This window comes from Symphalangus syndactylus, chromosome 7 (assembly GCF_028878055.3).
Source record: "Symphalangus syndactylus isolate Jambi chromosome 7, NHGRI_mSymSyn1-v2.1_pri, whole genome shotgun sequence".
NCBI lineage: Eukaryota > Metazoa > Chordata > Mammalia > Primates > Hylobatidae > Symphalangus > Symphalangus syndactylus.
Window position 1 is genome coordinate 56,162,543 of NC_072429.2, and position 14,748 is coordinate 56,177,290.

At 39.3% G+C, this 14,748-nt stretch overlaps 1 protein-coding gene across 5 annotated transcripts in view; it reads right to left on the reverse strand.

The window, feature by feature from the left end:
• The window catches only part of NKAIN3 (sodium/potassium transporting ATPase interacting 3), a 1,176,366-nt gene that overhangs the window by 1,143,749 nt on the left and 17,869 nt on the right, over window positions 1-14,748 (reverse strand). The window contains exon 2 of one of the 5 annotated variants that reach the window (XR_010121876.1): window positions 9,372-9,566. The exons of the other annotated variants lie outside the window; for them this stretch is intronic. The gene's annotated coding sequence lies outside the window, so the exon portion shown is untranslated. The remainder of the gene's footprint in view (window positions 1-9,371; window positions 9,567-14,748) is intronic. 5 annotated transcript variants of the gene reach the window in all.

Here is a 14,748-nt window from a genome sequence, read left to right on the forward strand (position 1 = left end):
GTATAGTTTAAGACAAGGCATATTTCTAACTTGATTTTTTGAGACTCATGCATAAAAACTTTAATATTAATGTCTCCAGGTTTTTCACATTTATTGTTTTCATTTTTTTATCTTTTTCTGTCGTGTTCCATTACTGACCTCTACTGAGCAGTAAGTAGATTTTACAAGAAAATTTAAAAGTCCTATCCTAATAGGTTTCCTTCCTCCTACTTATTGTTTCTCCACAAATGTACATTTTTATTTAAAACTCCTGCATCTAAGGAATACATTTCTATTAGAATACCTAGTAGAGGAATCTGTAGGGTCAGGATAACCACGAGTCCACTGGAGGTGTTTTGTAGACTTACAGTGTATTTACCTTGGACCATAATCTGTGCAAGTCTTTCTCCCATCTCTTTCTAAAGAGCTTTAAATTTTTTACTAACTTTCAAAATATATGTCTTGTCTTCGAAAATACTGGATAGTTGCTGATTGCCATTGCAGCAAATTACCCTACGTTCCATGGCTCAAGACAGTATCAATTTATAATCTTACAGTTCTGACTGTCAGTGGTCAGAAAGGAGGTTTACTATGCTAACATCTACATGTTGGCAGAGCTGCATTTCATAGTGGAAGTGCTAGGGGAGAACCCATTTCTTTGTCTTTTCTAGCTTCTACAGACCACCTGGCTTGTGGCCTCTTCCTGTATCTTCAAAGCACTTCACTCCAAGCTCTGCTTCCATTGTCACATAATCTCACTCTGACACTTCTGCCTCTCTTGTAAGCATCCATGGGATTACATTCGGCCTACCCAGGTAATCCAGGATAATCTTCTCCTCCCAAAATCTTTAACTTAATCACATCTGCAAAGTCCCTTTTTCTATGTAAGGTATAACACTTGCGGGTTTGGGGATTTGAACTTGGACATCTTCAGGAGATCATTCCACCTACCAAAGTATCCGAAAACAGATAGGCAAATAAATTTCTCTTTTTTAAAAATAAAATGGGCCGGGCGCGGTGGCTCACGCTTGTAATCCCAGCACTTTGGGAGGCCGAGGTGGGTGGATCACGAGGTCAGGAGATCGAGACCACGGTGAAACCCCGTCTCTACTAAAAATACAAAAAATTAGCTGGGCGTGGTGGCGGGCGCCTGTAGTCCCAGCTACTCGGAGAGGCTGAGGCAGGAGAATGGCGTGAACCTGGGAGGCAGAGCTTGCAGTGAGCCGAGATTGCGCCACTGCACTCCAGCCTGGGCGACAGAGCGAGACTCCATCTCAAAAAATAAATAAATAAATAAATAAATAAAATAAAATAAAATAAAATAAAATGGACTCAGCAACAGAAGTCAAACTACCCAATTAAAAATGGACAAAATATTCAAATACATATTTCTCTGAAGAAGTTATACAAATGAGCTGTGCATGAAAAGGTGCTCAGTGACAATTGTCAATAGAGAATGCAAATCAAAACCACAATGAGAGGCCATTTCACATCTACTAGGATGGCTATTTCCAAATAGTAATAATAGTAATAACAATAATATAAAATAACAAGTGTTGACAAGAATGTGGCGAAATTGGAACCTTCATGCTTTGCTGCTGGGAATGTAAAACGGAGCAGCCTCTGTGCAAAACAGTTCGGTGATTTCTCAGCAAGTCACATATAGAATTACCACAAGACCTGACAATTCGACTTCTAGGTACATACCCAAAGAATTGAAAACCGGTGTTCAAACAAAATCTTATACAAGATTGTTCATAGCACCACTACTCACAATAGCAAAAAGGTGAAAGCAACCCATGGTTCTCAGCTCCGGGAAGCTTTGTCATTTCATAAGCAACTTAAGCAATAGGGTTATCTTTTGATAAAGTATTTGACCCTTTGACTTCAGTTACTAAAGTAGCTACTGAATGATAAAGGTGAAAGAGTCTTCTATGATTTACAGCAACCCCTTTCAACCCATCTGAGCTTACGTTAATAAGGCGATTTTTGAAAAAGCCCTAGAAACCACAGGATGTGGGGCTGGTTGCCAGGGAAGCCAGTTCAGTGCCCAGAGGGCTGAAATTTTAAGACAACATACCAACCTCCAGAGAGGGGAATGAGGCTGAAAGTAACTTGATCACCAATGGGCAATGATTTAATCAGTAGTGCTCATGTAATAAAGATTCATATAAACCTAAAAGGACAGGATTTGGAGAACTTCCAGATAGCCAAACATATGGAGGCTTAGAAGAAAGTGAACAAGAACTTATCAACGTGCTGGGGAGCATGACACACCCCAACTCCACAGTGACAGAAATTCTGTGCTTGGGACCCTTCCAGGCCTCACCCTATGTAGCTCTTCATCTGGCTATTTATTTGCATCCTTTAAAATATCCTTTGTAACAAGCCAGTAAACATTAAGTAGGTGTTTCCCTGAGTTCTATGACCCTTTCCAGCAAATTAATCGAACCCAAAGAAGGAGCCGTGAGACCCCAACTTAAAGCCAATAAGTCAGAAGTTCCAGAGGCCTGGGCTTGCAACATGTCTTGAAGTGGAGAGGCAGGAGGAATGACGCCTCCTCAACCTGTGGACTCTGAGGCTATCTCCAGGTAGATAGTGTCAGAATTGAATTGGAAGACATCTGAACACCCTACTGGTGTCTGCTAGATAACTGACTGCTTGATTTGTGGAGAGAAACTCCCCCAGATTTGGTCACCTAAGCTTCTGTGTTGATGATTGTTGTGGTATAACAGCAGAGGACAAAGTTTGAGTTTTTTCTAACATAATGGACAAACCTTAAAAAATATTACGCTAAGTGAAAGAAACCAATCACAAAGGGCCACATAATGTATAATTCCATTTATTTGAAACACCCAGAACAAGAAAATCAGAAAAACAGAAAAAGGACTAAAGGTTACCAAAAGCTTGAGGGAGTGGGGAAAGGGGAGTCATTGCTCGATGGGTAAGAAGTTTCCATTTGCAGTAATAAAAAATTCTGCATCTAGATAGTGGTAATGGTTGCTCAACATTGTGAATGTACTTAATGCCACTAAACAGTACATTTAAAAATAGTTAAAATAATAAATTTTGTGTTATGTATATTTTATCACAATTTCAAAAACTAAATGGTAAGTTTTCTTAATTCATGTCTTTCAGAGTTCCTTCTTGTAAATATGTACATGCTGCTATTCTGTTGTTCTTACTCACTTAAAATGTTTCAAACCCTAAGTCATTCTTTTCTCCATCCCTAAGCAGAGTTTACTCAGCAACCTGTAGGTGGGACATGCATCTGTAAAATGGGCTCTTTTCAGCTCCTAGACCTTTACATGAGCAGGCTTCAAAATCTAATTCCAACAGTAACACTCTGGATATTTTTTATTGTGAGTCATTAAATGTTTAAATGACATTCTGATGAAATATCTCAAATGAAAAGGAATGCAAATATTTGGCTAATAGGTAAATTCTTCAAGGTTAAGACTGTATCACTGGAGATAATTTTTTTATATATTTTTTATTATACTTTAAGTTCTAGGGTACATGTGCACAACGTGCAGGTTTGTTACATATGTATACATGTGCCATGCTGGTGTGCTGCACCCATTAACTCATCATTTACGTTAGGTATATAACTGGAGATAATTTTAAAGAGTCTTTTTTCATTAGATGTAAGCAGTGGCTCTCAGCTGCCTTGGTAAGAATTGCCAATCCAGCAAGCCGCACATGTAATGTTTGCCACTGCACGTTCTTCAGGATGCAAATGAAAAGCTACTCTTTGAAAATTTGGCCTTCAATCTGCAAGCAAAGTTTATAGATTACAAAGCTACAAGTATGTTTTATAAAGTGGATTCTGTGTAAGATGTACAGCTCAAAAATGTTATACCTTACACTTACAATGCTTTTATGTGCTTATGCAAACCCAACTTACCAACAGGCTTCCTGAGTCTTTGACAGATAGGGGTGATTATCTCCATTTCAACAATGAGAAAGAACAGCAGGGAAAGTACCAACATTTGGTTCCTAATATCATAGCTTGACTACAAAAGAACACTGCCTTATATTTTGTGAACATCAGCCAGGTTTGTTTTTGAAAGTAAAAGTTTCTAAAATAAAGTTTAGAAAATACTGAACTCTATGGCCCCCTTTAGAAGCTTAACCATTCATATAAGCACATTAAAGGCTCAGAGAATTCCTGCAATAGAGAAACTTGTTAAGTTTCACTTAGTCTGGCATTTGTTTGTTTCTAGAATTCATAATTACCAATAATACTGCTTGTGCATTACAGAAAGCTCATAGGAAATGTTTATCCTTGTGAAAGTTGTCAGAATCAAAAAGAAGTCATCAACGTTAACAAGTCATTAATGTTAAGAAAACTCTGACAAATAGAGCCAGGGAAGACCATGAAGACAGGATTCTCATGCATATATGCTTGATAATGAGAAAGAGTCTGCAACAAGCATAACTTTGCACAAATGCCACCACAACCTTATACAAAAGATCCTTCTGCAAGGACATCTGCCCAGCATCTGCCTGTCTAACCTCAGACTCATCCCTCTTGGCTTTGGTCTTTGTAGCCAAAGATAATGATTTCAAAACAGTTATCGAGTCCTCCTCATTTTTTCCTTTAAAAACTTTTGTCTTCCTTTGCCTCCCTGAATATACACATCGTTTACTACGGCATGTGTGTTCCCATTACATTGCTGTATTCCAAATAAATATCTTTTCTTTTAGAGAGCCTCTCTCTGATTGTAATCTAAGTTAACATACTTATTAGAGTTTCATGTACACATTAGTATTTGTTTTTATCTTATCTTATAGTGTGCACTTATTTATTAGCCCCTAGACAGTAATGTTGTCTAGTGTAGTTTAGAACACTGAAGCTCATCTTCTTACAGCTCCCAAATGACGTGCTACCATGCTGCCAACTATGATTGCAAACAGGTAAATTGCATTAATACTAAGTATAAAAATTACATTATCCTCAATTATGATTGCAAACAGGTGAATCGCATTAATGCTGAATATAAGAATTATATTACCACTACTTATATATCTACTAGACAGAGCAGGTGTCTATAAATGCAAGTAAATGAACACATGCCCATTTTTCACAGGCTCCTCGTTAGTTACACAATAAAGAGTGAAGAGACATGGCCAAAAAGCATGAGCTCACAATCATGTCACAGCCCAGGGGTTCTGCCGGGACAGGTGGCCGAGGAAGATGCCTGCCTCAGGACTGACCTACAGGGACTCCAGTAAAATAGATGGCTTAGGGAAGCCCGGGAGAAAAGAAGGTGCCTCCTCAATCCTCTTCTGCAGCAATCGCTCAAGTTTTTCCATCTCAGCGAGATAGAGGCCTTACCCTGAACAGAGCAGGGTAAGTCACCATCATTCTGACAGAGGCTGGCTGCAAATGGATTGAGAGGTGTGTGTGCATGTGCTCGTGTGTGCGTATGAACTCACAGGTGAGACATCAAACACACCTGTAACTCTACTCCTTACTCCTCTTAACCCATCCTCTATCGTTTGTCTAATTAAAATCTAAAAGTAATTGGTCACAGAAAAAAAAAAAACGACAACCTGTTAGACCATCTTTACTAGGTATAGCCAAGAAAAATGCTTTACTTGTTTACAGTTGTCTGAATAAAAAGAAATGTCCAGCTTTCTGACCTAACATCTGGCAGTAGCAATTTGCTTCCCCCAAGGCTCATGCATGTAGAAATTAATATTGTAATAAAGAAAGGCATGTATAATATACATCAATAGAATTGTGCATTTAAACTGCATGGCAAGTTGGTATGAGCTGCTAAATAGCAACAAAAACAAAAATAAATATTTTAAAGCTTGTGAAAGCAATATTCATGATAATCTGATTTTCTTTAAAATAGCTACAGCTCCCAAAAAGTGCTTCAGGACATGCCACGGTGCCACAATAGATTCACAAGGATGATGTTTTAAAGTTTCAGGGGAAACACAGTGCTACTCAACATCTGTTTGACATCTGCAAAAGACTAGCTTGAGTTAGTTCACATTTTCAATATTACATCGTGCTACATTCCTTCAGATGCTATCATTGTCTTCGCAAAGCTATGTTTTCTGTACTCATTATTAATAAAAAGCAAATGTCTTGACAAAGATCAGTGTAGAACAGAAAATGGGGGTGACTGTTTCCAATCTGATTTCTGCCTAATTGCAGGTGCTACTCTTTCCTCCAGTCCCCATTGAAAACAGGAATCATTTCTTATCTACCTTTGTATGACATCCAGTAGGAATACAATGCCTTGCATACCACAGGTGCTCCATAACTGACACGGATTGTTGAATAAAGCAACAGAACCACATCACTACAGAGCAAAGTATTTACATTGTGTATACAACATTGATAAATGTATTTTTGAAAAGTAGGGCCTATTTGAAGGAGTCATGGGGGAGTGCATTTTGCGCAAATGAGATGAAGAAGGAAAAATCCACCTAGTCTTTTCTGATCACTCTGAGATGTCATATAGGCCACGGGGTTCCCCAAACTGTTGAAATAATGTGTGCAAAAGAGTTTAGTAAGGGAATGGGAAAATGCACCACCAATAAACTACTCAAAGTTAAGAACAGAACCAAGTTTCTCAATGTTCCAAATGTTACGTGTCCCAGGAAAAAGACAGTGAGATGATATGCAGCCTTCTGGGGAAAGGCGTTGGAATGAGGGTCACGGAGTACCCCCTGAAGGAAAAGGAAGGGAAGAGAACATTGTTAAAATTAAAATGTCAATCTGTGCGTATGTGATTTCAGCAGCCAAGTCAGTTATGGGTAGGTAGAAGGAGTCGATTGCAGAGAGAGAAGACTTGGCTGAGGCTGCCACAGTTAATGAGGGAAAATAACTTGGCACAGATGGCCAGAGCCACTGAAGATGCAGCCTGGTTGAGACCCAGGAGGCAGGGAGGATCTGGCCTCACTGCTGCTATGATCAGTGTTTCCCTAAATATGGTAAACAGATTGCTGTGGGCATTATCGGACTTAGCTGGTACGTGGAATGTCCATTCGTTGTAATGGCTAGGTATATATATATTTCCATACATTTTAAATATATACCTAGCATCAGATGCACAATTTCACAATGTTATTTCTAATCTGAGGCTGAAGTAGGTAAGCTTTGCTGTTGCTCAACTGGCACATCCTGCTTGGACTGCAGGCTGCCCCGATGCTGCCAGGGGCATCTGTTTGAACTCAGGAAGGTGGTAGGGGAATGTCAGAAATTTGAACAACACTGCTTATAAACATGCCCCAAGAAACTGGCCAGAGCTTTTCACGAAATTTGAGGAGCTTTGTTACACTAATTCTTTTAACATGCAATGCCTAACTTTGGGAGAAGGGAGTTTATTTGCTGATGAATCTGGGCAGGAGAGTATTTGCTTGGAAAACTGTGAAAGATGTGAGTGAAATAAACATTCTATGTCCAGGAAAATGCAGGCTAGAGACCACCAGATGTGAAAGGAATGAAGAGCTCATAGGTGTATATGGAAGTTATATCAGGATCCTGTGTAGTTTGAATATCTAATGTGGCATAAGTTCAATAGGAAAAAAACATTCTTTAATCATGAATTGTACCATTTTATGTCTGATTTCTCTTTTTACCACAAGGAAGGGAACAGTTTGCATTTATTAGGATAAGTTTATCATTCTAAAAGAATAATAACTAAATTCAAGATAAAAATATTATTATATTTGTTTTCTTCCCTAAAACACAATCTTCAGAAAGAACTTTAAAAGCATAATATTTTATGTTATGATTTTCCCACACTAATTTTCGGCAATTTCCAAAGTATTTCCTGTTTTTAGTGCTATAATCCACTTATACTCTCCTCAGGGAAAATGATGATCAAGGACTATTTCTCAGTAAATGCTCTGGATTTATTCCAGTTTGTTTTGTAATAAAAAACATTCTGGAATATATTAGTTGGCAGAAGTGAAGTAGGGGCGGTGAGACTAAGCTTCTTTAACTAAAACATATGCCCCATGTAGAACATTTCAAACTGCCACCGAAGCAGAGATCAAAACAGAACTGAGTAGTGTGAATTACTGAAAGCACCTGTGTGTGCGTGTGTGTGTGAGAGTAAAAGCATATATGTAGAAAGAAAGAGAAATATCCCTATTCGATTTTTGAATGTGGATTGTCTTTTCATATTAGGAAGCAGTATTGATTTCAAATATTCTAATTTGTGGCAAAATGGTTTTCCCTAAGGAGAAGAAAACAATACAATAGAGCATTTGTTCATATGATGAATTACTATTTAGTTAATAAGCCACAAATAAACCCACCTCTATGGATGCAGATGTGATTTATTAAACACAAAGAAAATCATAACAATATTCCCAACTCCAAATCCAAATAAACGTGAAAATTAGGCCCAGCAGCTACCTACAATGTTTATAAACTAACTTCCAAGTTCACTCAACAGTGAACTAGTGTATAAATGAAAGCCACAAAACACAATAGAACCCATCATTGCCAGTGTTGGGAAGGGAGGCATGTAGAAGTAATTAAAACACAGGTTGAAAGTATTTTGTTTTAAAATGAAATTATAATGATGGTGGTAACAGCTGAGAACCAAGAGATCACGGAGCCAGGTGGGGGGCAACTGGGAAGGCAACTGGAGGAAGCGGCATTTATTTGGACTCTGAGGACAAGCATGACTTCATACAGAGATAAGTAGGAATGGTAGAAACAAATTCTAGACAAAGGAGCCGCAATAAGCAAAGCAACAAAGATAGAAAAGCATGGCCTGAGCAGCCTCCGGGGAGTGATGCAATCAGTTTAGAAAAAGCCAGAGTATGTGTGGGCAATTATTCATAATGGTTAATATTGAGTACAAACTGTATGCCAGACAGGGTTACAAATATTTTATATATAGTGTCTTATTCAATCCTTGCCACATTATGAGATGGGTACTATTTTTGTGGCAATGTTAAAATGAAGCAACTATGTGCAGTAAGGTTGTGGAAATTGCTTGAAGTTATTCAGCTGGGAAGAAGCAAAGCTAATGCTCAGACCCAGGAAATCTAACTTCAGAGCTTATATTCTTAACTAGAGCAGCGTATTCTACCCCAAAATGAACTTCACATCTTCTGCCTAGTTGTGCTTCTACTCTTGGATTTTTTTTTTATCTCAGTAAACAGCATTCCTTCCACTCAAGGTCTTATGGCAAAAATTGGCTGCCGTCCTTGACTCCTTCCTCCCCCTCACCTCCACATTGCATCCATCGCATACCACGCCCAAATCTAGGCGTGTCTGATTCCCATATCGTTCTCAGGCCTCTCCTCTCTACCACCTCTGCCTTGCCTATAGTCCAGGTCACCCTTGTTGCGCACCCGGGCTGACAATCAGCCTCTTGCGTGGCCCCGCAGCCTCTAATCTTGCTTACCTCGGAACCGTGGTTCTCAAAGTGCGGTCCCAGGATCAGCAGCTTCAGCTTCTCCTGGGAGCTTGTTAAACATGCAGATTCTCGGCCTGGCGCAGTGGCTGACGCCTGTAATCCCAGCACTTTGGGAGGCTGAGGCGGGCGGATCACCTGAGGTCGGGAGAGCAGCCTGCCCAACATGGCGGAACCCCGTCTCTACTAAAAAATACAAAAAATTAGCCGGGTGTGGTGGCTGGCCCGTGTAATCCCAGCTACGCGAGAGTTTGAGGCAGGAGAATCGCTTGAACCCAGGAAGCGGAGCTTGCGGTGAGCCGAGACGACAGCACTGCACTCCAGCCTGGGCAACAAGAGCGAATCCCCGTCTCAAAAAAAAAAAAAAAAAAAATGCAGATTCTCAGGGTCTCCCCAGACCTACTGGGGAGAGGGAGGCTTGCAGTGGTGTTCTACAAAGCCCTCTGGAGGATTCTGACTCACACTCAAGTTTGAGAGCCACTGCCCCAAATCATTTCTCCACACTGCACACACCGCAACCTGAGCACACATTCTAAGATGGAAAGTAGATCAAGCCCCTTCTTCTGTTTATCAGTTTTCACACATTTCCACTGACGTGTTCCTTCTTCAGAAAAATCAGCCTGGTCAATTTGTTGAAGTTCCCTGTGCATCCTCCCGTTGCCCCGACACTGCCCTACCAAATCACTCATCCTGCTCGATTTGAATTACTTATCTGTGGATCTGTCTTTTATCTGCACACTTTACAAAGGCAGCTTGATCATCAATATATCCCCAGCACTTAATATAGAGGTTTTTACAGTACTTCCAAATCATTTGTGGAAAATATGGAGGGAGGGAGAAAGGATAACAAGGAGGAAATGACAGCCAAGGCCATATCTTGGAAAACCTGAATGTCAGATGTAAAAGTTAAAACTTCAGCAGATAATGCAAGTCATTGAAGGTTTCTGAGCTGAGGACTGGCATGGGGGACTGTTGTAGAGAACAAGGTTGAAGCGACCAAACCACAAGCAGAAGATGACTCCTTGGGCTGTAGTGTGTGGAAAGACTGGGCAGTGTGAGAGCTGCCAGGACCAGCAGGGACATCCTCCAAGCAAAGGCAATGAGGGTCTAAAATGCGGAACAGGTTTTATAAAAAATGGAACAGAAATGGACTATTGTTACCTGGCTTTTATTTAGCTGGCCAAAGCAATCCAGAGGTAATTCAACCCGGAAGATGCTTATGTTTCAAACCAAAGTGAATATAAATGGTGACACTGTTAACAAACAAAATGATAATATGGAAGGTAAACTGAATTCTTGTTGAAGGGATGATGAGCAGAGGGATGTACTGCATCCAAGGCGGCCATGGGCTATCTGGATGAAAATGTCTAGTGTAAATGTGAGAGTGGACGAAGGACAAAGAGAGACCTAAAGAAACAGGCTCGGGACGCATCTGTAGAGAGATCAGCATTGAAGCCACAAGTGACCCTGGGGCCTGAGAAAACTGACGAAAAGCAATAACCTGTAAATCCACCAATTAAAAAACTCAGTAAAGTCAATAGTATCCCTTACCTGATTTCCACTCCTGAGAGTAACAATACTAAAGTGTTGTATGTACTGTGTATGCTTCCTTTGCTTATTTATATACAGCTCAATAAAGCTCCCACTGGAATATACTCTCTGTCTCAAAAAATCCATATCCTTCAAATCCATTCTCTAACAACACTTAACAAATACTACTCAGAAATGAATTTCTCAACTCAGAAGCATGCAAACCTTTAACTATGGTGGTATAGAGGGAAATATATAAAACATCAACATGCCAAATGTATATGACCGAAGTACCTTATTAAAATGTAAAACTCTTAAACCCTACTCTCAAATAATGAAATGTCAATTTTTAATGAGAAAAATAATTATAAGTATTACATTAAGCATTTAAACACTTCAGATGCCTGATTTGATATTCAATTGTTGCTGCTTTACCTTCTTATACATATTCAGAAAAAATAATTATACTAAGAAATCTATAAAAGCTTTCATGAATTTTATGTTTTTCAATAGAGGTAGAGGTACAAATATCCAATGAGGATATTCAGATCACTAAAGTGGACCCCACTCTGACAATTTGGAGACTTGGCTTATAAATCAGCCCCTTGGATAGTACAGACAAAGATTAAGAGAGAATCTTTTTGTTCCATTCAGATAAAGAATCTCTAGATCTTTGACAAGATAGCATCAATGGGAATAGTAAACTTCAAAAGAAGAGTACTTATTTGTCCTACCATGTGATGAGTGGCTAATGTCTATCCTTCTCTTAGAATATAAATTTCATGAGGATGGTTCTGCATACCTTTTCTGTTGTATCTCCAGATGTTAGTAGAAATAAACAGAGTAAATGGTCAATATAAGTGGAATGAATGAATAAATGAATGAGTGAAATCTCCCCATTCAAGCCTACTAAATCTCCCCATTCAAGCCTACTGTAAAAATCAGACCACCTCAGGCTATATTCAGGTACATAAGGTATGTATTTTTTCTTTTTCTTTTTTCTTTTTTTGAGACAGAGTCTTACTCTGTCACTCAAGCTGGAATGCAGTGGTGGGATCTCAGCTCACTATAACCTCCGTCTCCCATGCTCAAGCAATCCTCCCACCTCAGCCTCCCAAGTAACTGGGACATGCCTGATGTGCCACCATGCCTGGCTAATTTTTTTTTTGAAGGGATGGGGTGTCGCCTGGTTGCCCAGGCTGGTCTTGAATTCCTGGGCTCAAACTATCCACCGACCTCAACCTCCCAAAATGTTGGGATTATAGGCGTGAGCCACTGCACCTGGCCACATAAGGTGTATAAATATATATATGTGTATATATACATATATTTGAGATGGAGTTTTGCTCTTATTGCCCAGGCTGGAGTGCAGAGGCACGATCTTGGCTCACTGCAACCTTCACCTCCTGGGTTCCCAAGTTCCTGGGTTCAAGCGATTCTCCTGCCTCAGCCTCCTGAGCGAGTAGCTGGAATTACAGGCATGTGCCACCATGCTTGGCTAATTTTTTGTGTTTTTAGTAGAGATGGGGTTTTACTGTGTTGGCCAAGCTGGTCTTGAACTCCTGACCTCAGGTGATTTCCCCACCTTGGTCTCCCAAAGTGCAGAGATTACAGGGGTGAGCCATTGTGTCAGGCCCACATAAGGTATATTTTTATTGGTTGCTTTTTACATTCTTTATGCTTCATTTTAAATGGGAGGAAGAAACTTTCCTGGAAGCTTTTCCTCCTGGCCTAACATCACCAGGGAGTTCATGAAAAAATGGAATTAAAAGGATAAAAATATAAATGTTATTTCTTAACATAAGCTCCATCAAGTTCAAGACACTTTTGTAAGTGATGATACCAGCCACTTAGTCCGTCTCTAAAGAACTGAGGGGCCTGGGAATTTAACCATGTCCATGTGGCCTTTTTTACATTATTAATTGAACAAAAATGGATGCCCTCTGAGTATTTTTTAAGATCAGGAAACAAAAAGAAGACAGACTCTAAGATGGATCCCTAATAATTTCCCAACAAAAGTCCTGAAAAATTGCCCTTGTTTGACAGGAGGAATAAGCAGGAGTATTGCTGCGGTGGAGAAGGACTCTCTGGTGAAGGTTTCCTGGGAATTTTTCTGCTACGGTTTTGACTAACATTCTCAAAACACTCTCGTCATAAGCAGGTGATATTTTTCTTTGGCTCCCTAAAAAGTCAACAAGCAAAATGTCTTTAGCATCTCAAAAAAAAAAATGTTGCCATGGCCTTTGCTTTTGACCAATTCACTTTTTCTTTGACTGGACCACTGTGACCTCTTGGTAGCCATTGCTTTGACTGTGCTTTGTCTTCAGGATAGTACTGGTAGAGCCGTGTTTCATCTTCTGTTACAATTTTTTAATGAAATGTTTCAGGATCTTGATTCCACATGTTCAAAATTTCCATTGAAAGCTCTCCTCTTGTCTGTAGCTGATCTTGGCACAATGGTTCTGGCACCCATTGAGTGGAAAGTTTGCTCAACTTTAATTTTTCAGTCAGAATCGTGTAAGCTGAACCAATTGAGAAGCTTATGGTGTTATCTATTGTTTGTGCTGTTAATTGTCAGTCTTCTTCAATTAGAGCAGAAACAAGATTAATTTTTCCCTCACAAATTGATGTGGATGGTCTGCTGCTGCAGACTTCATCTTCAACATTATCTTGTCCCTTATTAAAATGAGTTATCCATTTGTAAATTGCTAATTTTGGGGGGACATTGTCCCCATAAACTTTTCACAAAGCAACTATGATTTCACCATTCTTCTTCCCAATCTTTACAAGCATGATGTTTGTTCTTGCTTTAATTTTAGCAAAATTCATCTTGCTCTGATAGGGGCTCTTTTCAAACTGATGTTTTATCTTTCTTAGTGTCCCAAACTATATCCTGTTCAGATATGCTATAACAAGTTAGTTCAAGTTCATTTTGGTGCAAAACAGTTTTAAACTCTGGGCATAGTTTGTTCTTTATAGCATTTTCCATAAATTTTTGAAGACCTCTTGTATATTTAAAAATATATGGCTATGTGCAATGTACACTTAAGTACATTTTATTTTCCCAACAATCATGTGAGAAAATAGAGATTTCCATTTTACAGATAAGCAAATTGAGGCTCGGAAGTATTTACTGACATACTTAAAGTTACAGAACTAAAAAGGGGAGCAGATAAACAAACCCTAGTCCATCTGCCCTTCCCACCAGGTGACTCTCTGGAAAAGTCTTTTTTCAACTATTAATATTTAACTCTTAAACCAAGACAAGCATTCTTTCCACTAGACTTCACTACCTAGTCGCTCATTAAAGTATTACAGAAGATAATTGCTGTGTATGAATGGATTAAATTCTCACATGAGAGTTTCCCAGATATGGTTAAAAGCCACACCAGTCATCAATACTTATGCTTCAAATCACTTGAGCATATAAGTCATTTACTTGCATTTCAGAATGCACAGTTGTTGAATTGCTCCATCCACTTTATTTGTTTTGAAATTAACTTCTGTGTACTCTCCCATTGCTAATGCCTGTCCGTGACCTTTTAGGCTGATACTGCCTTAAAAGAACTAGAAAAACTGCCTGCTCACTGCATTAGTCACCAACAGAAGAAAAATTCACCATTTCCAGCCCATCAAGGTTTTTAGATTACTTCAGCTGGACAAAGTCATCACACAAATATATCTTAGTCAAGTACTTACAAAGTTGGAAAAGAATCTTAGGTGAAGGAGAAGTTTCAAGTCTCTCATAGTCACAGATAATATGAGTTTTAGGATCCTATATCTTCTCTAGCCAGCAGACTCTATTTTGTGTCTCCAGAGATCACACTTACTGTGGAAG